Source organism: Equus quagga, unplaced genomic scaffold (genome assembly GCF_021613505.1).
Source record: "Equus quagga isolate Etosha38 unplaced genomic scaffold, UCLA_HA_Equagga_1.0 130790_RagTag, whole genome shotgun sequence".
NCBI lineage: Eukaryota > Metazoa > Chordata > Mammalia > Perissodactyla > Equidae > Equus > Equus quagga.
This window is the reverse complement of record NW_025796319.1, coordinates 6,181-30,988: the sequence shown is the minus strand read 5'-3', so window position 1 is coordinate 30,988 and position 24,808 is coordinate 6,181. Positions and strand designations below refer to the sequence as shown.

Here is a 24,808-nt window from a genome sequence, read left to right as displayed (position 1 = left end):
CTTTGCGACAGATCCTTCACTCGCGGGTCCTCAAGGCGCGGGCCTCAGCCTGAGATTCCCCAGGCCCCGGCAGAGCCGGACGCCGCCCCCTGGCGGCAGGTGGGCGCCAGCACAGCCCATGCTAATGAGCCCGCGGCGCGGCTCGCGGATTGGCTGGCGCGGATCCCGGCCCTCCCGGGGGCGCGTGCCGAGCGGGAGTAAAGGGGGCGCCGCCGGCAGCCCCGCCCGCCCCCCAGCCCGCCGCGCGCAGCCGCCTCCCCCGGACGCCAGGGCGTGTGCGGGGCTCGCGGGCTCCTGCGCTCCGGGGCTGTGCTTTTCTGTACCGCGAGTGTTCTGGTTGTGAATTCATCCAGGGTCCAGGATGACGATCCGACACCAAGGCCAGCAGTACAGGCCGAGGATGGCATTTCTCCAGAAGGTGAGCGCGGTCCCATCCCCTGGGCCCTGGGAGGTGCGCAGGGACCCAACTCTGGGAAGTGTCCGAGGAGATGCTGGGGATGCTCGGAGCATGTGGGCAGGAGTGGAGGAGTGAGGGCATCCCCTGTGGTCCACTAGTGCTGCTCGATGTTTTGTGATAATATCTATTGAGGTTTCCAGGCTGCCTCTTGGTCCTGAAGAATCGGCATTGCTTGGGCAGAATGTCGGAGGGTGAAGAGCCTGGTACCCGGTGCAGAGGTGCACGGGCTGCAGTTAGCTGGGTCCACTCCAGCTCTGAGCCACGTAAGGTAACAAGACCCCCAAATATTATCTTCATAGCTCCTATATGTGGCCGTTTCTGGATCTGAAGTGCCATCTTGGAAAGTTAAAACTTACATCACACGTATAGACCACAGCATACATGCAGCTGAAAAGGCAGGGGTCCCCATCTTCCATTGCCTGGGACCCTAGTAGGGTTTGAGTCTAAATGTTGGGTTTCTCTGTCCATGACCTCATTGTGCATCATTTCCCCAGGCGGGTCGGTCAGTCAACCAATGGGCAGTAAGCGGCTAGTGTGTGCTGAGCGTTGCCCTAGCTGCTGGGATACAGTGAGGAACAAAGCAGCCCCGGCCCCGTCCTCGGAGGCCCCCGAAGCTAAGTGACCCACTGAGGGCAGCCCAGCCGTGGGGGATGTGGGCTGACTAAGCACCTGACCAGTCACAAGGGACCTAATGAGATGCACTGACTTTCTAGATGAGCCAAGCTCACTCAGCCAGCCAATGGCAGAGCTGGAGGGAGACGGTGTCAGATGCTGTTAGCATCCTGCCCAGGTCTAGAGACTTCCACTGCAAGCACCTGAGCCTCTCTGCCCAGGGGCTTTTCTCTGGCCATAGGAACATGCCTGGCACATATATGGCCAGAGTGCCAGGAAGTGGATGCCCCCTGACCCCTAGCAGAATCATCCTGGAGCTGATGACAAAAGGGAGTTGCCAGATGAACACAGAGCTTCCTCTCCTCTGACGGGACTGTTCAGAGCATGTTCCAATCCGTTTCTCCCGAGGCCCCACTAGGATAGAACTCCAGCGGCCCACAGGATGACCTGCTCATGGGTGCACCCTGTATTGCTCTCCTTTCTTTCCCTGGCTCTCCCCAACCCCTACTGCTGCTTGCCAGGATCAATCTTCCCAGCAGCACTACGAGATAAGTTCAATTATTATCCCCATTTTACAGGTAAGGAAACTGAGGCTAGTGAGGGCCAACCGTGGAAGAACTGTGGGTGTGATACGGCGAAGCTGGGCCCACCACAATGGTGGAAACATAGAGGACAGCATGCAGTGGGAAGGAGCTTCCATTTCTACGCTTCTGCATGAGGAGGAGGGAAGGCACCTGGAGGAGAGCCTTGAAGCTGAGATTGAAGGATGCCGGTCTTCTGCCGGGTGAGGAAAGGTGGAAGGAGGACCCAGGCCATGGAGGGGCGTGTGCCAGAGGGATGTGCAGGTCTGGTGCGTCTGAGGCAAGCCGTTCGCTGTTGCTGAGCTTATTATATAAGAGGAGTGTGTGGCCGGACAGGCAGGCAAACTGCCTTCAAAGGTCATCTGATTTTTCCCCAAAGAAGCCACTGAGGAATTTCGAGCAGGTGAGTGATGTGGTCAGATTCAAGTTCACAAGACCACTCTGATGTGAGCGAGAGGGATGGATGGGGTGTCTTCTTTTCCCTGAGCTAAGAGAGTTCACCCAGGGTCCTCCTGTGTGCTTTACAGCTCCAGCTGCCTAGGAGATGACAGGCTTGTCACAGGGCCGGGGAGAGAGGTGCTGGTCAGAAGGTCAAAAGGGTCCTTCTCTCTCGTGTGGCTCTGATGCCTCTGTCTCAGGCCCACTGCAACCCCTGGTAGACAGGCCCACCAGCCACACTGCCACCGTCTCTGATTTCTGTTGCAAGGCTTGGTGACTGGCACCCTGCCAGGGAGGGGTCCTGGGCTTGTTTAAGATGTGGCAGAGGGGGCGGCTCAGTGGTGTAGTGGTTAAGTTTGCGTGCTCTGCTTTGGCAGCCTGGGGTGCACAGGCCCCGATCCTGGGCGTGGACCTACACGCCACTCATCAAGCCATGCTGTGGTGTCATGTCATATACAAAATAGAGGAAGATGGGCACGGATGTTAGCTCAGGGACAATATTCCTCAAGCAAAAAAGAAGATTGGCAACAGATGTAACTTCAGAGCCAATCTTCCTCACTAAAAAAAAAAGGAGAGAAAGAAAGAAAATTAAAAAAAAAAAAAAAAGATGTGGCAGAAAGAGGTGGAGGGTCCACAGTCTAGGAGCTTTGCCTGGGAGGAGTTAGCTGATGAGACATGGTGGACCGAAGAGCATGGCTAGGCAGCCCACTGTGGCCTCTGGCTCTGTTCCAGTTCTGCCCTGTCATCTCCTATGTCCTGGCAGCCTTGAGCATCTAGTGGTGCTGTGGAAAGATGTTCCTCCAGCCCTCTAAAATGCTTTCCTCTTCGACTTAGGGAAACAGTTGGGCCTGGGCGAGGACTACAAGGAGTAGGGGTCTTCAGGAGGCTTGGGCACATTTAAAATTGTTTGCATCATTTTTATAGTTTCCTCCATTTAACAAACATTTATTGAGCACCTACTGTGTTCAGACATAGTTAGACGCTGGGATAACAAAGCCATTTGGGACACGGTCCCTGTCCTCAGGTGGCTTCTAGTCTGGTAGTGGGAGACAGCCACATACCCCAACCCAATGACGTGTCTCAGGTGCCATGACAGACACCTGGAGGGTAGAGGAAGTGCCTAAGTGGGGGCATTCACTTCATCCTGTGTGGAATATCATGAAAAAATTCTGGAAGCTTCTGTGGTGGTTCAGCTGGGTCTTGAGTGACGTGAAGGTATTCTTGAGGCAGATGGGGTGCCGGAAGAGGGCCGGGACTCAGCAGGAGGAGGGACATGCATTTACCTGTGGATCTATTGCATGTCCGTTGTTGACTAGACCCAGATGGTGATGGCCAATGGGCGATTCTGCTTCTGGAGGGAGGTTCTGGAAGACTTGAGAGTGGTTCTCAATGGTTATTGAGAATGTAACAAAAATGAGGACTTTTTTGAGGCTGGACACAGCCAACTGGGCATATGGGACTTGGGCATTTGGGCTGTGACCGGTAGTTGGGACGTGAGCTCCTCCTAGGAAAGAGAATGCAGTGGTTTTAGATCTCTGTTACATCTTTGCACCGCAAAGGACATGATTGGTATTGTCCCCAGGGCACCCTCTCTGCTTTAGAGGAACACGCTGCTCCCTGAGATCTTATGGAGAGTGACAGTCACTGATTGTGAGAAGAAACCGTGAGCGTGGGTGGACCGGATATGGAAGCCATCGCTTTCTGATACTTTTAGTAACTGTCTGGATTCTTTGAAATGCTTGATGTCAAACCTCAGTCAGCTGGCATCTGAGAGGGGAAATGCTAGGCCTGTTTAGGGGCCAAGGATGACCTCTTTCTGGCAGGATTTGTCTGTGGCCTCAGGAAATAGTTGTGAAGAAGTCAGGATTCTGAGAGAGCCAGGAAGCCGTGGCTGTGTTCTGGTCAACAGTGTGTGTGTGTGTTGGGGGTGACAGTGTGGGGAAGGGCCACGGGGTCTTCACTGTGTGATGAAAGGAGATACCTCAGGAGGGATGCACACAGAACACAAAGATGAGGGGGCCCCGGAGAGAGGCCACAGCAGCCCCCTTCCCAGAGAGCTTTAACATCAGGGTAGATTTTCTGTTGTTGGTGGGCAGAGTTTCTGTGTAAGACAAGGAGATGGCCAAGATCACCTCTTCGAGACCCTACAAGTCAGTCATAATTTTTGCACTTTAGATTTATTATGATTTTTTGGGGAAGCACTTCAGTGAATTTACGTGAGAAAAGGTCTGAGGAAAATTATTCTGTACCCAGATGGGAAGACTCCTGTCTTAGTCCGTTTGGGCTGCTGTAAAAAAATGGCATGGGTGGGGTGGCTTATAAACAACAGAGATTTATTTCTCACAGCTCTGGAGGCCGGAAGTCCGGGATCAGGGTGCCGGCATGGTTGGGTTCTGGTGAGGACTCTCCTCCCAGTCACAGACTTCTTGTTCTGTCCTCACGTGGCGGAAGGGCTGAGGGAGCTCTCTGGGGTCTCCTTTATAAGGCACTAATCCCATTCACAGGGCTCCGCCGTTAGGACTTAAGCACCTCCCAGCGCCCCACTTCCTGATGCCATCATCTTGGAGGTTAGGTTTTAACATAAGAATTTGGGGGACACAAATGTTCAGACATGGCCACTCCTGTAAACATACACAGCGCTCACATGTTCCCCTCTTCCTGGCAAAACTTTGCTTTGTACAAAGTGGGACCTCCTTGCTGGAAAGAAATCTGCCACTATTGTGTTTTTAAAAATACTTATTCTTAATCTCCTTTGAAGAGAAGTTTAGTTTCAAATTCTTCCTAGATTGATTTTTTTTTTTTTTTTTTTTTGAGACAAAGGGAGAGGAATGAACCTACTGATATTTTTATCAGAGAAGTTTAACTCTAACTGGCAAAGCAGGTCAGACTCCTCCCTCCACTTTTAGGTCCTTCTGACTCTGCACTAAGAAGACAGTCTTTGCACTCAGTGAAGTACTGCATTTTCAGTAAAAGTTATTTATAACCGGAAAAAAGTTATGAGCGAAAAGAGGAGAGAGTTTTAAGTCCTGTCATCAGAAACTAGAATAACAGGGTGTGAGAGTGTGTGTGCGTGTGTGTGTTGGGGAAGGACGGACAGCTGGCTGCTGCTGAAAGGAGTCACTCCTGAACCCTGTGGCTCCTCAGCCTCCTGGGCCGCTCCAGGAGAAGGGGGCCACCTCCCAGCCCCCCACACCCTGCTGGGGTCACCTCTGCTCCCCTCGCTGCTGCGGGCCTCTCGGCTGACCCAGGGCCCCGAGATGCTGCCAGGCCCTGACACTGCAGAAGGCCGGGGATGACAGCTCCAAATGGATAGCTTCTGTTCCAGAACAATTCCGTGAGCCAAGAAAGTGTCCACGCGGGTGAGGCTCGCAGTCACTCTTACACGAGGAGCCCGGACGCTGCGTGGGCCCGGCCAGTCTCCCTGCTGGCTGAGTGGTGGCCTTGACCCCGCACCTGATGCCGCCGCTTCCTGAGACCGTGGCTCAGCTGCAGATGCTGGGTGAGCAGCAGTGGTTGAAAGGGAATCCAGCCCTCAGCGCTGCCTTAGGACGCTGTCCTGTGCTCCTTCTCTCCTTGGGGGGGTGGGGCCTTCCAGCTCAGGAGCAGGCTGGCTGTGTGGGAGGTGGCGGGTCGAATTTTCCAAGTCAGGGCTCCCCTTACGGGATTCTTTCCCTGAAATGCAGCCAGGTCAGTGTACACCTCCTTCCTCTCTACCTGACCACATCATGGGCTCCCTTCCAAGTCCACTTCTTCCGGGAAGCATTCCTTGTCTGCTCCCTTTGAGTGCCTGTGCACTTCGGATCTGTACCATCCAGAGGGGGCGCACTTTATTCTGTGCTGTGTGTTAATCTCTCTCTGTCTACATACTTGGCCACCCCAGCTCCCAGAGGACAACGATTATGTGGTTTATTTGTAGCAATCTTAGAATTGACTTCATAAGAAGCATTTGATTAAATCTCTCTCTCTGGATGAGGTTGTCTATCTGAGTTTTTCTTATGTAGCTTTATTAGCTTTATTACTGGTCCCTAAAGGGCATATTGTGACAATAACTGCTATCACTCCCACTCCCACCCCAGCTGTCACTGTTCCTATATTGCCTTAGACATTATGTAACTGTTTCACATTCGATATTTTCCTTTGATTTTCACAACTACCCTTTTAAATAGATGAAGCAGGTATTACATTTTTTCCCTGGTGGTTGGAAATACTGAGGTTCAGAGAGGGTAAATAACTGGCTCAGGGTCACACAGGTGACATAGAAAGCTTCCCTGATGCTGGGAAAACCAGTGGCCCCTTTCAGACCACAGGTACATTCATGCATGTACAAGGTCCTTGTGAATGAGGGCTCATCCAGTGCTGCATAGAGTTATGATGAATTATAGGAAGTAGCTACTGCAAGATGGCAACACTTGCATTAAGAGGGAGCAGTTGTTTGGATGGCTCTGGGTTTGGTTGGCCGGAGTGCGGTGCTGGCTGCATTTGACGGCCCTCCGGGTGGAGATGCAGCAGGCGGAAGGAGGTGGCTGTGGGGAGGGTGGGAAGGACTGAGTTCAGGGGCAAGGAAAGACCTTTGTTCTTACTGTGGGTGTCTGCACGTGCCCTGGGATTTCTCGCCCCCATCCCTCTGCTTACGCCGTGCCCTCATCCTGGGCTACTCTCCCTCCCTCACTGGGGCTTGAGGCTGTATTTCCAGTTGTCTCCTAGACGTTTCTGTGTGTCTGTTCCTGGGGCAGAGCACAAACGGAAGTCTTTCTCTTCCCAAACAGGCTGCTGCTTTTGTGTTTCCTATTTTGGCTACTGATACCACTCTTTGCTTGGCAGGGAGGCTGGAAACCTTGGAATCAGGGTCTCTTTCCCTCACTGAATCATATCCAGTCGCCAAGGACAAGAGTCCACATCCACGGTGCTCCTAGTCTCCGTTCTCTCTTGTCCCCACTGCCTCTGCCTGGACCGCCACTATCACCAGCTCTCTGGGTCCCATCTGTCCTCCCTTTTGCTACCATCTATAATCTTGTAAAACAAGGCAAACTACATTGCTCCTCTCCAACAGTCGTCTGTTGTTATGGGCCGAATTTTGTCCCCACCCAAATTCATGTGTGGAAGCCCTAGCTCCTAGAGCCTCAGAATATGTCTGTATTTGGAGATTGTTCTAGTCAGCTCGGGCTGCCGTAACAAAAAACCACAGACTGAGTGGCTTCAACAACAGAAGTTTATTTTCTCATAGTTCTGGAGGCTGGAAAGTCCAAGATCAAGGTACCAGCAATGTAGGTTTCATTCTGAGGCCTCTCTCCTTGGCTTGCAGGTAGCTGCCATCTTGCTGTATCCTCACGTGACCTCTGTGTATTCACGGGGACAAAGGGAGAGAGAGGGCTCTCTGTGTCTTTTTTTTTTTTTTTGAGGAAGACTGGCTCTGAGCTAACATCTGTGCCCATCTTCCTCTACTTTATTTGTGGGACGCCTGCCAAAGCATAGCTTGACAAATGGTACGTAGGTCTGCACCCGGGATCCAAACTGGCGAACCCTGGGCTGCCAAAGTGGACATGTGACCTTAACTGCTGCACCACTGGGCTGGCCCCTCTGTGTCTCTTCTTATAAGCCCCAATCCTATCAGATCAAGGCCTCATCCTTAGGACCTCATTTAACCTTACTTACTTCCTTAGAGGTCCCATCTCCATATACAGTCACAACAGGGATTGGGGCTTATACATAGGAATTTTGGGGGGACACAAACATCCATCCATAACAGAGACAGAGCCTTTAAAGAGGTGGATTAGGGGTGTGCCCTAATCCAATTGACTCTTGTCCTTATAAGAAGAGGAGATTACGACACACAAAGGGACACCAGAGGCATATGCACAGAGGGACGACCATCTGTGGGAGAAGAGATCTCAGAAGGAACCAACCCTGCTGGCATCTTGATCTGGGACTTTCCAGCCTCCAGAACTGTGAGAAAATAAACTTGTGTTGTTGAAGCCACTCAGTCTGTGGTATTTGTTCTGGCATTTGTTATGGCAACCCGAGCTGACTAGGACACCTGCGAAATGACATTCAAGGCCTGTTGGGTTCTAGATCTATTTGCTCTGCCCACGCATACTGTGCATTTTTAACCCTTCACGCCTGTGCACATGTTAGCTCCTCAGTCTGGAATGTCCCTTTTCTCTGTGGCAGAGGCAATAAGTTCTCACCAAACATTTCATGTGCTCTCTTAGTTAGAACCAACAGGCCACAAGCATAAATGATGTGTGTGGCTTCCAGGCTGAAAGCATTGAAAGGCAGATGTGAATTCTCCACATTTTGGTGCCTTCCCCTGCATAGTGATGGTGAAAGTGTGGGATGGAATGAGGGATCAGGGGCCGTAGCAGCCTGGATCGCTGAGTCATGACACTGAGCGAGTGCCCTGCATATTGCCCCACTTGAATTAGCATTTGCATAGGAAAAATAAATCTTTGTTGGGTTAAACCTTTGTTACAGTGGCATAACCCAGTCTGTCCTAACACACTCTCATCTTCTGCCAGTTAAAATCTTCATCTTTTAAGTCCTTCTCTAAAAAGCCTTCCAGAACTAACCCATCGCCAGTGAGAATGAGTGTCTTTCCTTTGTGCTTTCACAGCATGTGTAACTTATGTGTATCTGACACCTACTGCTCAGTATTATGGTTAGTTATGTAGATATAGAGTTAGTGTCACAGAATGATGAAGAGGATGAATTCTGGAACCAGACTGACTGGGTTCACTTCTCAGCCCTGCCAGTTCTCAGCAGTGGGACCTCTGATGAGTTAATGTTCCGGGACCTTGGCTCATATTTGTCCCTCTGGTACCTACAGAGTACCTGGTACCATAATTAGTTGTTCAGTAGCACCTGCTTGCCAGCCTCCTTCTGTTTCATCTTGCGGAGTAAAGCATCAGTAAAAGACACGCAGAACCAGAGGATCCTGTGGTTTCAGAATCAGGCGCCCTTGCAGCATAACACGTGGTGCAGCCTATGGCGCAGCCAGGCCTGGAAGGGACTACAATTTTCTACAAATTAATTCAAACTGGAGGGACAGAACTTAGAGGAAGGAGAGATGAATTGAATATCACTTTTTGAAACTACTGAGGTCATCATTTTGATGTATCTACCTAGCTAGTTTTATGATTTTATTTTTTTTCTACTAAGTGTGAGTTACCTTGATTGATTTTAGAATACTGACTCACCCTGGCATTCCTGGAATAAACCCTAGGTAGAGGCTTGATTTTATTTCCTGATATTTTATTTAGGATTTTGCGTTAATATGCACGAGTGAGGCTTTTTTCTTTCCTCCTGACACCAAGCAAGTCTCTATTCTCTGACACCAACTGGGTGTCTAACAAATTTTGACACTAACTACCTGGACTCATCTGTTTTATGTTCCTTCTTCTTTCTTGCCTTCTTTTGGATTAATACAGTAGTCTCTCTTACTCTACTCTCCACTCTAAACTTGTAGGTTAATATTCTGTTGTTATACGTTATTTTCTTTTAGATGTTATCCTAGAGATTAGACAACATGTAGTCTTATCTTATTTCTGTCTCATAAATGATTACTTTTGCTAGTTTCCCAGTACTGCTGGAAACTCAGAAAACCAGCTTCCTAAAAGTTTATCCCCTTCCTCATTTTGTGGTATTGTCATACATTTTTAGTTCTACACATGTATTCAAACTCCACAAGACATGATAATTGTTGGATTGATTACCCATATGTTTATCCTTTCTGGTGTTTTCCATTCCTTCCTGCATTTCCATGTTTCTGAATAGGATCACTCATTTTCATTCTGCAGACCTAGTGAGAATGAGTTCTCTCTGGCCTGCTGGGACCAGGAAATTATTTTAAAAATCTTTGCTGGTTGTTTTATGACACTAATTAGCAGAAAAATTACATTTGGCCAAAATATTTGGCCTTTCTTTTATCCCCCTTCCCTATTCAAAGCATTCTCCATCATAAAATTGGGGGACACTGTAATGCCTCTTATGGGGTGAGGGTAAAAGGCCTGGGAAACATCCATTGAGAATCCTGAATGAAGGCAAGGGAGATCAAAAGAAAACGCATTAGGATTAATATGTCATATGTATGCACATTTTTTTATTGAAATATATTGACTCAGAGAAGAAAATATGGGGGCCAGCCCCATGGCCGAGTGGTTAAGTTTGTACACTCCGCTTCAGCTGCCCAGGGTTTTGCTGGTTTGGATCCTGGGTGTGGACATGGCACCGCTCATCAAGCCATGCTGAGGTGGTGTTCCCACATAGCACTTCAGAAGGACTTGCAACTAGAATCTACAACTATGTACGGGCGGACTTTGGGGAGAAGAAGAAGAAGAAGAAGAAGAAAACACAAAAGATTGGCAACAGATGTTAGCCCAGGTGCCAATCTTTAAAAAAAAAAAAAGAAAAAATATGCACAGATCTTTCTGTACGTGTTTTCACAAACATGATTTTTGCAAACAGAATGTGGCATGTATATTTTAAATCATTAAATTCTATTTAAAGAAGCAGAATTTTGCATAGCATGAACACTTTCCTTACTGTTCAGCCAGACGGCTTCCTGAAGAAGCGTATGTGACTTTACGCTATGTGGCTGTCCTCATCAGACCTCGCTGACTGCCCCATCACAGTCTCCCCCCGTCCCCTCCCTCCAATCAAGGTGCACTCCACATTTCAGTTCACCTCTGGTTCCAGCAGACCAAGCCAGGGTCTCTTAGTCAGACTCTGGCTTCCTTTGCGCCTAGGGAGGAAAGTCTCCATCTGACCCCTGGTAGCATCTCTTCCTGCTTGCTTTTCCCAGGGTTGATTTGAAGGCTTCTGAGGGCTGCTCTGAGAAGTTGCCTAGTCATGGCGGCAGGGCCTCTCTTGAGGCACCCTTGTCCCTTGTGCTTCGGCCTCCCATGGAGAAGGACCAGAAGGAAAGGCTGGTGACATTGCTGACTAGTCTGGCAGCAAGAGCCCTAAGCTCTTTGGGAGGGAAGAGTGAATATTAAAATTTCAGCATTCATTAAGCACCTACTATTGTCAGGTTCTCTGCCAGAGACTTATATATAGTGTCACGTTAATTATGCCAACACTTCTGTGAAGAAAATACTATTACTCTCCTGATTTTACAAATAAGGAAACGGAGGCTCAGGGAAGTTAAGTAACTTGCCGAAGGTCACAGAACCAGCAAACTGCCGGGAGGGTTTGGATCAGGCCTGACTGCCTCTTTGCTCTAGTTATGGCTGTGTCTTCTGCTTGTGTCTCAGCTGCTGACACTCTGACTCAGCTGTCCCTGGACGTTTTCCCTGGAAGTGCAGGAGTGAAAGGGACTTTAGAGGTCATCCAGGCCAGCCCTCTCATTTTGCTGAGGAAGCGACTGAGACCTAGACCAGGTCGACGGCCTGACGTTGGTCACCCTGCAGTCAGCGGCAGGGCCCGTCCGCCTCCCTGTGTCTCTGGACGCCCCCTTGTCTGCTCTCAGTTGTGTGTGTCCTCCTGATGGCTGTTGTTAGATGACTACTCCCCTACTGGGGACTTTGGCCAGTCTCTGGATCTAATTATATTCCCAGGGCACAGGAAGCTTGTCAGTCTCTATCTCACGGTCTCACTTCCTTACCCAGAAAGGTTAATGTTTCACCTTGGACCATCAGTGCAATGGCTGCTTCTCCGACTCTCAAGCTGGATCATGACTTCTTTTACCCCATCCGTGGCTTTTTACACGAGCTTTCTCCTCTTTTGCAAGAGGATGGGATGAAGATGGCAGCCTTGACTCAGAGCTTGCCTTTCTCTGACATTGAACTTCCAAGTCTGCCCAGCGGCTCTGGACTACAGGTCATGCCAGGTTAGGAGTGGGGGTGAGGGACTACAGTTGCTCCCCAGGATGTCACCTGTCCTCACCTTCTTTAGGGTGATAGTGCCTCCCCCAGTTTGCTGGCACTTGCTGAGATTGCAATGCTGGTGCCATCAAGAGTGTCTGCGCCTAAGGCCTGCCTGACAGGACCCAACCAACCAGAATTACTTGGTCTTTGCTTAATTACCCAGCAAGTTATTGTATACAGTAGTACTTATTGTGGCTTGACAAGAGCTTATAAAAGTGGTATATTGAAAGTGGTACTATCCTCTTTGTACCGATGGGAAAAGGGTTCAGTCTCTATCAAATTCAAATACCATATTTTTCAAATTTTTGACAAGAAATACATTTTCCATTGTGATCCAGTACACATAAAATTGAAACAAAGCTTTTAGGAAATAATCCTTTTGATGCACTTACATGTGATGCCCTCCAATCCATGACATTCCATTAAAAAAATGCTGGCTCCTAGGGCTGGCCCCATGGCCGAGTGGTTAAGTTCGTGCGCTCCACTTTGGCAGCCCAGGATTTCGCCAGTTCGGATCCTGGCCACGGACATGGCACGGCTCATTAGGCCATCCTGAGGCGGTGTCCCACATGCCACAACTAGAAGGACCCACAACTAAAATATGCAACTGTGTGCTGGTGGGATTTGGGGAGAAAAAGCATGAACAAAAAAGATTGGCAACAGTTGTTAGCTCAGGTGCCAATCTTTAAAAAAAAATGCTGGCCCCACCCACTAAGTTAATTTCAGGACCCACTAATTGAAATTGCACCCTAGAAATGATTGACTCTGGGTGGGGAAGCTTTAGGAAAGTCTTTAGAGGGAAATGATGCTTGGTGTGAACCTTGAAAGCTAAAGAGATAATTAACAGCTTGAAAAGAGGAGAAAGGGGGCTTCAGGCAGAGGGAGCCTTGTTAGCAAAGACAGAGAGGTGGGGAGAATTCGATACGTTTGGAGAAGTGTGTGTAGTTTGGGGTGGCTGGCACACGGATATGGAGGAGATATCGTGAGAAAGAAGGTTGGCGAGGTCGTCAGTGCCCAGATCACAGAGGACTGAGTGTGCTGTGTGGGTGTGGGTGGGGTTGGCTGGGTGGCTAGAGGTGGAGAGGATTCCAGGCAGAAGGAACAGCATATGCAAAGGCGACAGCATGTTCAGAGAACTGCAACTATTTGGTGTGACTGGAGTGAAGAGTATCTGTGGGGATGTGCTGGAGGCCTGATATGGCTCTCAGAGTTTTTTTTCCACTAAGAAAATAGACAAGTATATTAGGGCAGTGTTTTCTCAAGGAGAGGGCAATGTGAAGGCAAAGCTTTGGGGAGACTGGAATGACAATGAACCAAAGGTATTGTGCTACAACTGGGGTCTGGGGAACCCTCTGCCCTGGAGAGAATATTGTTCCTTACCTCTCTTTCCAGCTGGATGGAGTTCTGCGTATTCATACTTGAAAGTCTCTCACCTTAACTCTCCTCTTAGAGCAAGCTTTCTTCTTATCTGTAATGCTTAGATAGAGCTGGGGGTCCTGAAAGTCTTCTTTCCATTGGCTTGGGACACATACGCCTTTTCTAGAAGCAACGGCTTCTTGTCCATGCATAGGGAGACCCAAAAACAGGTAGTAGTGTTGTGCTTGTGAAGGAATCAGCATAAAATTGTAGTGAAAACCCTAGAAGAAAACACAATATCTCCAAGGATACAAGAAAAAAGAACATGAAGTCAGAATCTTCATTAACTTCTAAGGGCAGCAAGCTTTAGGGAAAGCTCTAAGGGACTAGAGAGACCAATACTTTCCAGCCTAGCAGAGACCATTTTAGCATCTCTCCTCCCATTATTGGGACTATGCACCTTGCTGGAACTTGGTGGTCCGAGCCCTCTGACCCCCGTCCCCTGCCAACTCTCCACATGCTCAAACCTCCTGCCTCTCACCCACTGTCCTGCATCATCCTGCATCTCCCCAGAGCTCCTAACATAATCACAGCTCCCTCCGCACTTGCTAGATGACGTTGCCACAGGAGTCTGTCATCCTCGGGCAGAATGGTCAGGAAATGCTGCAGTGGGAGCAGCTCCAGTATCTGCTCTTTTGTACAAATGTCTGGGCTCAGGCTTTCATGACACAGCTCTTGCAGTCTGCTCAAAATCTCATGGCAGGTTGGCATCACCTGTTATAAGAATTTCCTAAAGCACTGACATAAGATCTCTTGGCTGGTGTTATTTTCTTGGCTGCATTTCTGCCCCCAATCGTCGTCTTTTCCCATCATCTCTATCCCATGCCTCTCTTGCTCAGGTGGAGCATGGAGATCCTAGGTTTTTGGGTCCTTGAATTGTTCACTTGTCCCAGATGAGATCTGCTGAGCCCAACCCCAACAGTTCTTCAAATTCCTAATTATTTCTCTTTCGGGCCACTCTTCAGATATAATAAGTTATTACCAATGTAGATATATGACAACTGTTGTTGGGAGCACGTATAAAATATACACAAAGCCAGTCACTACTGGAACTTATAATTAAAAATGGAGAAAAGACCTAAAAGGTACCAAAATAATGATAGCTATAATATCTCAACAATGAACAAAATGGGTTTGGACTATCTGTCCTATAGAGTTGAAGGGTATTATTTGATTACAAAATCATGTGTAGTTAATCTTAACATCAAGTACAATGTCACAGAGAAAAGGAGATTATCAGATTAATACAGGTCTTGGTTCTTGGGTTATATGGGGTCCATAGATACTTAAATTTTAGAAGGAGACCAAACATACAGAATGAAATCAGTTATCAATAGAAAGGAGCCCAGAGACTGTCTGTGAAGACCCGAAATCCAAACTCGGTCACCTCCAGGGAGGCACAGCGGGATAGGGCTGTAAACAGAAAAGGTTAAACCAAGTCAACTGCATTGTACTCTAGCTTGAGAAAGAATATGGGGAGGGTATCTCTGAAAGGGATGTTCAGAGACAAAATGACTTCTCTCACCTCTAGCTCCTTGGGAGAGTGCTTTTTACCCATGAAGATGATTATCTAGCCAAACTGACAGGTACATCCGTACATGGATGACACGTACATCCAATGACACTGGATGCCATTAAACTTGGTTATCATTCTCCCTGGTATGATTCCATGCCGTGTGTCTCCAATGTAATATAGCATAGCATAAGAATCTGGACTCCCATGTAGATCTCCCTTCAAGAAGGAACGACTATTGGCAAATACAATTATCCAACTGACTGACAATTATATTTTTCACTAGAAAGGAATTAATTAACACTCCAGGAATTAATTATACATTAGTCCCTTTTGAGTCTGGTTAGCATTAGTGTGTCTTGTGAAGCCTGCTCACCTGTGTGAACTAATGCAAGCAGGTTGCCGGCCCTATAGAGTGGATGACCGGAGTGGAACAAGACCCTCCAGCGTTACTGTCATCCTTAGGCTGGCCTTGCTTGAAACTGCAAGTCTATAACATACTAGTGAGTCACTTCACAGCCCATCTTGACAGAGGTTTGTGCCAAACATGTGAAACTACCTCCTGAAGAGCTTCTACTGTTACTTCAGTAACTAAGCGATCTTGAATGAAGTTCAAGGTAATCCTTGTACTAAATTTTATTCCCTAATTTCAGGGCAAGTTTCCAGCGGATGTCACTTAATACTTACATACAACACACTTTCATGGTTTTTAGCTACATTCTATTCACAGGAGAAAATGTTAATCATATCTTCCTAAAGTAGGTCCTCCAAGGAGTCCATGAACAAATTTCCTAGGTTTGTCATATGAAGCCTTCAATTGTAGAATTTCCACTTGGAATAATTAACACTTTTTCCAAATACTTATTCCCACTGTTTTGTAGATAATTATATATTGATAATATTTGCTCAATGTTGAGACCTTATCTCCTGTCCATGACGGACGTAGGAGAAAGGGCAGGCGGTCTCACTTCCTTTTCCAAATGTTATCTGGCTTGTTCGTGCTTCATTAATTATATACTGTTTTCTCGAACGTTTGTAAAACTGAAACTATCCTTACTGAAATCCAGTCACATGATTTTCAAAAAGTAGTTCTGAAATGTCTTGTGAGAAGCGAGACTGCCTTTTGAGCAGCTCCGTGCCCAGGTGAATGACTTCTTTGTGTCGGCATTCCCCAAAATGTGTTCTGGGAAAAACCGCGTTGGAGAGATATTATTAGGGTGTTAACTCAAAAGTCTCTGTGGTCAAAATGCTTGAGAAACACCAGGCTAAACAAAGTTAGGCGAGTTCCATTACTGCAGGGCTCCTCAGAACAACTTAATATTCTATTATTAACTGTGCTAGGAGACCATAGTTCCAATCCCAAACTTATTTGTCCATCTTTTATTTTCCCCTCAGGAACACAGGATGGTAAGAGCTTCTTTATATGAAATACTACGTAACACAATCTTATAGTGTCGGAGAAGGTAAATCCGCTGCACGAAAGAACATATACACACACACAGGATAGGATGGCGGACATTATGCGCATTTTAAAATTGAGGACACTCAAGTTCAAAAACTTCAGGCAGTGAGCGCCTGCGGCAAGTGGCCGTCCTGGAAGAGAAAGAACCCAGCTGGTGTCCCACAAGTAACCTATAATCGCGAGACTCCCATTTCTCCTTGGAAAGAGAACGTGATTTTAATCCGCAGGGAGGGCGTGCCCCTCCCACCCTGTACCTTCTGTCCTATTGCAAATTGCGCTCTGTGTGTTCCCCCTTTACCCCGCTGTTCTTCCAGGGCCACGGTTCCTCAGCTTTTGACCTGACTTCTCACTCCCAGATCTGGCCGCAATCAAATATTAAGGTACATCTTTGGTTTTAGTTACTTGACTGTTTTTTATTTTATTGAGGTCATATTGGTTTTAAAATGGGCAAGACGGCCGTTCTCTCAAATACACAAAAACAGGCCCTAAATTATGTTTTTTTCTTTTTTTAAGTTGGGGCGTCCCCATTATTTTCTACGAGCCAGTTGGCCTCCAGCAGTTATAAAAAGGAACGAAGTCCATAGCTCTGGGTATTCGGGGGACGATCCCGAAGCATCACTCGGGGGAAAAGGACCCCGGCGCCGTGGCTTCGAGGTAACCCCTCCGTGAAGCCTTCCTCCCCTCACCTCAACTCCGCGGCGTGCGGGTCCGCAGACCAGGCTCCGCCTGCGGCCCCCCGCCCCGGCTTTTGGAACCCGACAACCCTCGGTACACCTCCCAAAAGCCCCAACTTGAGAACAGAGCCTCCCGTCGCCCGCCAAACCCCTTAAAGGGGGGCGGGTGGGGCGTGGCCGGAAGTGGCTCGCCGGGGGAAGTCTGTCTCCGGGGAGTCTGCGTTTCCTCTCTAGGAGTTGGGAGGTATCCGCACTTCTATGGTCTGGACCTCGCGCGGAGCTGCCCCACGAAGGAGAGGGGGCGCCGGGTCCGGCGGGTTAGAGCGCTGATCCCTGCCTACCCTTTTCTACCTGTGTGCACTTGGCAGCACTACTGGCAGAGAGTCGGAAATTGCCCTCGTCACGATTTTAAAAAATGGAGATACAGAAACCCAGTAAGGCAGCCGCAAAACTCCTCAACGGTTTTCTAGCCGTTTTTTGTTGGTGTATGCGCACATATTTTGACCTGAGTCTAACTTTCATGCAATAACACTGCTAAAATGACCCTAAATAATTAAAAAAAAAAAAAAAAGGCTTTGCATTTGAAGTAGCTTTTAAACTTGAACCCCCGGCTGGGGCTGGACCTGCTGCTCCCGTCCCTTCTCACAGAGCCAGCCCTCTTGTTCCCAGAACTGCAGGGATGAATGAGCACACCTGCTCCTCCCCTCACCCCTGGGCGCCCAGCTGGCTCATCTGTTGATTCAGAGGTTCATGTTACCAACTTTGACTACTCTCTTATTTGGGTTTTCGGCTCTAAAAAGAGAAAGGGAAAACTATACAAATACAAATATAGAGTCTAATAAAATTAGAATTGTTTAGGTTTAAACAATGTAATAGCATCCAACACAGAAAAGGGTGTGGTGAAATTAGTTCATTCTGGGCAAACACAATGGAAATATGCAATCCTGTTGAAAAACTACTTGGCATCCTGTATCAAAACTCATTTAACATGAGATGTTATCTGTGGGAAATTTATCCCAAGCAAATAATCCAAGAGAAAGGAAAAGCTGCATTTCTGAAATTATTCTACAATAGATAACTGTTGATTTTGCTTGCCCAACATCCAGTTTTCTTTTTTCTGATTTTAATACTATGATTTTTATGTGGGAAACTAGTTAGCTCTCATTCCACTTCTGGGGTGGGCACATAACCCAGGCTGGACAATCAGAATATCTCAGCATGGCATGGAGGTAAGGTATGAAGCCAGAGGCCAGGCTGCCTGGGTCCTAATCCTGCCTCTGCTGCTTAATAGGTACTTAATGAACTTAAGCTTGTTCTTTATCCTCTTTGAGTCTCAATTTACTCGCTTGTTGAATGAGGATATTGATAATAAACATCAACTTCCTAGGGTTGTGGTGAGGACTAAATGAATGAAGCAGGTATGCTAAGGCCCATCATGTACTACCGTTATCATTTCCCATCTTCACACCTCTGAGCAGGTTCTCACCACCCTTCCTTGACTTACTTTTCTTTTTGTCTTCCACATACTCCAATATCATCTACTGCAATATCTCAGAATTCTATTTTCTTTCTTTCTTTCCTACTGGAAATACCCTAAAGTCAGGACCGTGTCTTATTCACCTTTATACCTGGGTGCTTAACACAGTTCCCACTCCAGAAACGGTGCTTAATAAAGGTTTGTTGAACAAAACTGAATACTCTCCAACACAGAGCAGAGAAGGCTGGAAGAATGAATGAAAGTGTAATAAATCCTAGAGGATAAACAAAAGGGAAATAGAACCACATGAAGCTAGAACAATTTTCTTACAAGAAATGGCTCGATCCCTGGGGATTGCAGACTCTATTTCTTCCTGGCCCTGGACTTACTCTCATATGGTGGGCGGATGAGTTCCAGCGATAGACTGGTACCTAAAGCCAACTTTCTGAATTACTGCTTCCTTTTTCTTCCTTTGACCCATCTCTTCCCTGGGGGATTGGCAGGAGAAAAGACGACTGCCTTCAGAGAGATCAGATCTGCACTCAGGATATCAGACACCACTCTGCAAGCCCAATATTCATGTGTAAAAACTCATACATACAAGGCAAAGTGGAGAGGCAGCTCAAGGGGGCGGGCTTCATTCAGTGCATGGAGCAGGTGGATCATGCCAGCTAGGACACCCTTTCTAATGAGTGATTGCCTTGCTTCTGATGGTGATACTGGGTTAGTGATATCAGCATCTATTTCTCTGCCATATGAGACTCCCTTGGAGCCACACTCATCTGAGACTCAAAAATTCTTAGAGTTGGTAGAAATGGACAGGAACATTTAGATTACCACTGAGTGTAGTGTAGATATCATCTATGTCATCTTGGGCCATGGCCACGGCCGCTTAAGCTATGAGCACTCCAATGACACCCAATTCCCTGGTCTATGAGATAACCTATTGTAGGGGCATTAGCTGGCATGCCCCTTTAAAAACCATGTGTCCTTGAGGCTCCTGTCTGCGCTATGTGCCAGCACTCATGATGCTCACAGTCCTGGGCTTGGCCACCCAGCTGCTTTCTCATGGGAGAGTTAGCACCAAAACCCTCGCGGTCTGAGGGAACACAGAGGCCCTCTAGGGGCTCTGGTCCTTGGAATGGAGGTCATACAAGGACGATCCCCCTTGCCACGCACACAGTCTTTGTTCCTCTGCCTACTTAAGCAAGCTTCTCTCAGGGGTTGATAGCGGGTGCAGGTCACTGTCCAGCTAGCCACCACTGGACCTTTCCTGTAACTCCCAATAAACCCATATGCTTTGTTTGCTGTCTCCAGGTCTTTTCTTTGGTGTCTTGGCAACTTATCCCACACTGCTCACCCAGATGGGCATGTGGCAGAACTCTTGGTGAGCCAGCCAGGAGAACAAAGGAAACTGTGTGAGTGCCAAGACTATGAGGGACGGGAAGGGGAAATCCACGGGGGTAATCCCGGGTTGGCTGATGTCCTCCTTGTGGGGGCCAATTGCCACCACCCTTGATGGATGGGGCCCAGTGCATGAGGACGGGGACACCCTGAAAATGCCAAAGGACGTAGGGGAAAGTCCTGGGCATGAGAGAAGCCCAGGCCATTGCCACAGCTGTGGAGTAACCCCTCTCCACTGTAGGACAGCTTGCAACAAAGGCAAGGGAAGTCACATGATAAATGATGAGAGAAAGAAATCAGAAGCCTGAGCGGTAGCTGCTGCGGTGAGATGTCCCCTCCTTGCCACTGTTCGCTTAACAACAAAAGCCAAAATGGAAGCTAAGGCGAAGGTGAGGCAGCTACAAGAGAAATTAAAATTAGAAAGGGAAGCACGGCTGGTTCAAGTCAAAACGATCGAGGCTCTGTCAACACGCCTATGGGAGTCTGATGAGAGGACGGAGGTCTGACCAGCCCCAACCGCAGGGGTAGAGCCCACGGATCTGCCTCAGCCTGTTTGGCATGTGCATTCCACCATGCGGGATTCCACTGCTGCAGAACTGGAGGAATTGGGGAGCAAGTAAACTAAGCAGATGTGAAAAGGGTAAAAATTTGAGGGGGAACCTTTTAACAATAATTATATATTATGGTACATGTACTTAAAATAGCCCAAGATGATGGCTAACTGCTTTAATGTCAGATGAGGTTTTTGTGAGTAATCTAAACATAATTCTTGGGAACAAATGATTTAAATAAAAATTGGTAAGAGTTTTCAGGTACAATAATTATGTTTTATAATATAAACTCTTGAAAAACAGCTTCCAAAATCTTTTTGGTAACTTGAAACTTTAGGGTTTTGCTAAATTAAGTTAAATGATAAAAATTCATGGAGTATCTTGGTCATTTTCACATAAGATAAAATCTTAAAAATTGATTACTAAGCATAGATTTGTCTGCTTTTGGTTTCTTGTCTCAAAGAACCTAAAAGATGCTTGAGTTTATTGATAAACGTGTTCTGTACCTGCTGAGGAATTTTCTATGAGAAAACACATATTTCTACAAAGTCTCTATACAAGGAAAGTAAAATGTATGTTTTCAATAAAGAAGGTATAAAGAACAGAGATATTTTTCTTTGTTTTGTTACAAAAGATAAATTTGTCCCAAAGTACTAGGAAGGAAAAAAAAGACGTGGGACAAAGTCTAAATGTAAAAAGTAAGTGACAAAAGGTTTGTGGAAGTAAAACCTCAAGGAGTTTTGTGTATGGTCAAGTTGGCTGAGATTAAAATAAATAAGTTTCAATATCAAAAGTAAGGCAGTCGCATGAAGAGCCGCTGGCTCCAGCGTGTGCACAGGAGCAAGGGCAGGCCAGGAGCCCATCTGGCCGGGGGCAGAAAGTGCCTGCGGGGGAGGGAGAACACGGTAAATGCATGGTCCAGCCACCCTGCCCCAGCACAAGCAGCAGGTGGCCAGGACTCCCTGCCCCTCCCTTCTCTCTGGCATCAGCACGACTGAGGCTCAGCAACGTGCAGAGACAGCAATCTGCACAGTGACTGCTGTAGCCCGGGGAAGCAACAAGCACCCCTTGGGAAAAAGTGATAAACAACCAAACGCTGTTCTGGTGGCTCTAACAGTGCCCCCAGTGACAGCTGGGGAACACCCTAGCCCCCTCAGCTTGGGGGAGGGCCAAAGGACCTCGACCCATCCCTGTAGCGCCTGCAGATGGCTTGGGTATTGGGCGACTAGAGATCACATGTGGAAATAATGTCTTGGTCTACAGGAACAAAAAGCATTTTGCTGTTGGGGGTGGAAATGAGCAAAACGGCTTCCGTTACTTCTCACCCCACCCTGCAGCAACGCTTCTGTAACACCGCCTGGTGGACAAACCCCCCTGAGCTTGCCTTGTTTCATTATATTGATGGTGTCATGTTAAGCTCTGAATCTTTTCCAGATCTTCAAGAAGCCTCTAGCTCCCTCATCGCCCACCTATGCCAACGAAGATGGGTCGTAAACAACAATAAAGTCCAAGGGTCTGGGTTGTCTGTCAAGTACTTGGGTGTTGTCTGGTCGGGTCAGACAAAAGTGGTTCCTGCTAGTGTTATAGATAAGATACAGGCTGCCTATCCTCTTTAAAAGTTGGTGCCAAAGGGTATTATCTGGGACAGGGGGACCACCAAGCAGGAGGCCTTCACCCAAGCCAAAATAACAGTGAAACAAATCCAGTCCTTGGGTGTTTAAACACAAGGACAACCGTGTGAATTGGGCGTTTCCAGTTACTCAGAGGGTTTCAGATGGGGTCTCTGGCAGAGGCAAAGCAATAAATTAGTGCCTCTTGGCTTCTGGTCCCAATTGTGGAAAGGGGCTCACCCTGTGGATGGCACAATGGGCACAACAAAAGTGGCCTATTAATGGTCTCCCATTGTGGGGGGCAGAACTCTAGGATGGTATCTGGCAGCGGGTCCAGGGAATGACGGTAACAGTGTACCATGTGTCTGCACATCAGGTGACACCACCACCAGGAAACCAACAAGCAGAGGAGTTAGCTCAGATCCATCTCCTGGAAGAAGTACCAACTCAAAGAGTGGCAGAGTGGCTACACAAGAAGACTGGACACAAAGGACAAAGGACCTATGGGCTATTGCTAAGGCCTGGGGCCTCCCCCTGCACTGTGCTGACGTGGTGCAGGTCTGCCGGGTGTGTCCTTCTTGTTCCTTGCAGAGGCCCTGGGCCATTCCCTGGAACAGAGGCCACTTGCCAGAAGCAACCAGCCCACTCAACACTGGCAGATGGACTACATCAGGCCCTTGCCTCTTTCTGGTGGCTGTCGGTACGCCCATACTTGTGTGGACATGCCCACAGTACTGCTGCAGGCATACCTCAGCAAGAGGGCCACACAGAAGACCACCATGAGAGGCCTGGGACACCTCTGTGCTGTGTACGATGTTCCCATGGACATTGACAGTGACCAAGGTACACATTTTACTGGTTACCAGGTGGAGACATGGGCTGATCAAATGGACAGACATTGGCATTTTCACCTGCCATACAACCCCACGGCCATGGAGCTGGTGGAACAGATGAATGGCTTGCTGAAACAACAATTGAGGACAGAAGAGACGATACCCTAGCCCACTGGATGAGACGCCTGACAATGACATTACATCAACTGAATAAACATGAGATGCACTCAACCCAGTGCATATCAGATGTTGACACAAGGACCTGATGTGACAGTATGTCTACAGACAAGGCCTAATCAAAGAGAGAAACTACAACCACAGCTGGGCACTAAGAACAACTTGCTTTTGCCTCTACCACAGAACTCCCTACTGGGACCCACATGGTCACTTGGCCCTGGGACTGGCAGGTGGAGCCCCACTGGTATCGTCTCTTAACCCCTTGGGGGACAGGCTTAACACAGGATATCATGGTAACACCTCCAATTCCCCAAGGCATTTTCATCCTTTCACTCTAATGTCTTTTTGGATGGTCATGACCTCTCTGTTCTAGTCTCCTCTAAACATCTTACTTTTCGTCCTTAGGACAATGTCTGCCAGCCTTTTCGCTGCTTGGGCACACACCATTGCTGACATCAAAAACTGCTCCAGCTGCTGGGTATGCAGCGAGCTGCCTCTCTTCAACCACGGGGCGACCATGGCGTCTCCAAGCTGCCAACACCTCTGATGGAAGGGCCCTACAAGAGTGGAGGAACGCTGCCCACTTTCCTATTTCTACGCCCCTCCACCTGGTGACATGTTTTCTTTGGTGTCCTTGCCTTTTTACTACTTTTATTTTCATATTGTGCTCTCTGTTGCTGTTGTGGTCTCAAGCTACAATGCTCTTCCCATGTCTAGCTCGAGGGAAACCGTGGAAGACTGGCGTAATGATATCGTAAGGGCCGTTCCAACACGTGGGGGGTGGAGTGTAGGGGCATTAGCTAGGGTGCCCCTTTAAAAACCATGTGTCCTTGAGGCTCCTGTCTGGGCTATGTGCCAGCTCTCATGATGATAACGGTCCTGGGCTTGGCCAACCCAACTGGTTTCTCATGGGAGAGTTAGCACCAAGACCCTCTCAGTGTGAGGGAACACAGGGGCCCTCCGGGGGGCTCTGGTCCTTGGAATGCAGGTCATACAGGGATGATCCCCCTTGGCAGGCATTCAGCCTTTGTTCCTCTGTCTACTTAAGCAAGCTTCTCTCAGGGGAGGCAGCGGGTGCACCTCACCATCTAGCTGGCCACCACTGGACCTTCCTTGTAAGTAACTCCCAATAAACCCATATGTCTCGTTCACTGTCTCTGGGTCTTTTCTTTGGTGTCTCGGCAACCTCTCCCACACTGCTCACCCAGATGGGCGTTTGGCAAAACACCTATTTAGTTTATGGGACAGTTATAGTTACTGGAAAGTTTTTCCACTGAGTCCTAATTGGTTTTTATGTAACGATGTCCCAATTCAGGTTTTCCTAATCCTTGGCAATCTTTGGTGTTGCAACATGAATCTAACAGATATAGAAGGACCTCCAACTCCCATCCAGTGGCTGTGAGGTCAGTGATGTCACATTAGTAGTATTTACACCACAGAAATTGGCAGTGTCACAAATCAGATCTACCCCCTGCCAAAACCAAAACCCAGAACACTGCTTACAAGCCACTAGCTGCCCTCGTGCTTGTGTGAAACCCACTGATTAGGAGGGAATGTAAGATATGCACCAAGTATTTACAACCCAAAGTTGTAAGTGGAAAATGCCATGTGTGGCACAAACTCAATGCGGAAGGAGTGAGGAGGAGGGAGCGTCCCCTCAGACAATGCAACTTGATCTCAGTTCTGAGGCAGGGGAAGCAGAGAGAGGGTTTCATTCGTCAAAAATATGGACGAGGGGATTTT

At 48.0% G+C, this 24,808-nt stretch overlaps 1 long non-coding RNA gene across 4 annotated transcripts; it reads left to right on the top strand.

Moving 5' to 3' along the window:
• Positions 1–208: 208 nt before the first annotated feature.
• On the top strand, positions 209–24,190 carry LOC124232843 (uncharacterized). 4 transcript variants are annotated; one of them, XR_006886923.1, is made up of 4 exons: positions 209–418; positions 590–725; positions 1,648–2,053; positions 2,178–2,473. It is a non-coding gene; the product is annotated as an uncharacterized LOC124232843 (long non-coding RNA). The 4 variants fall into 4 exon arrangements; XR_006886922.1 differs by having other exon boundaries at positions 598–725; positions 2,178–2,472; XR_006886921.1 differs by lacking the exons at positions 209–418; positions 2,178–2,473 and adding exons at positions 16,273–16,719; positions 23,471–24,190 and having other exon boundaries at positions 524–725.
• Positions 24,191–24,808: the final 618 nt, after the last annotated feature.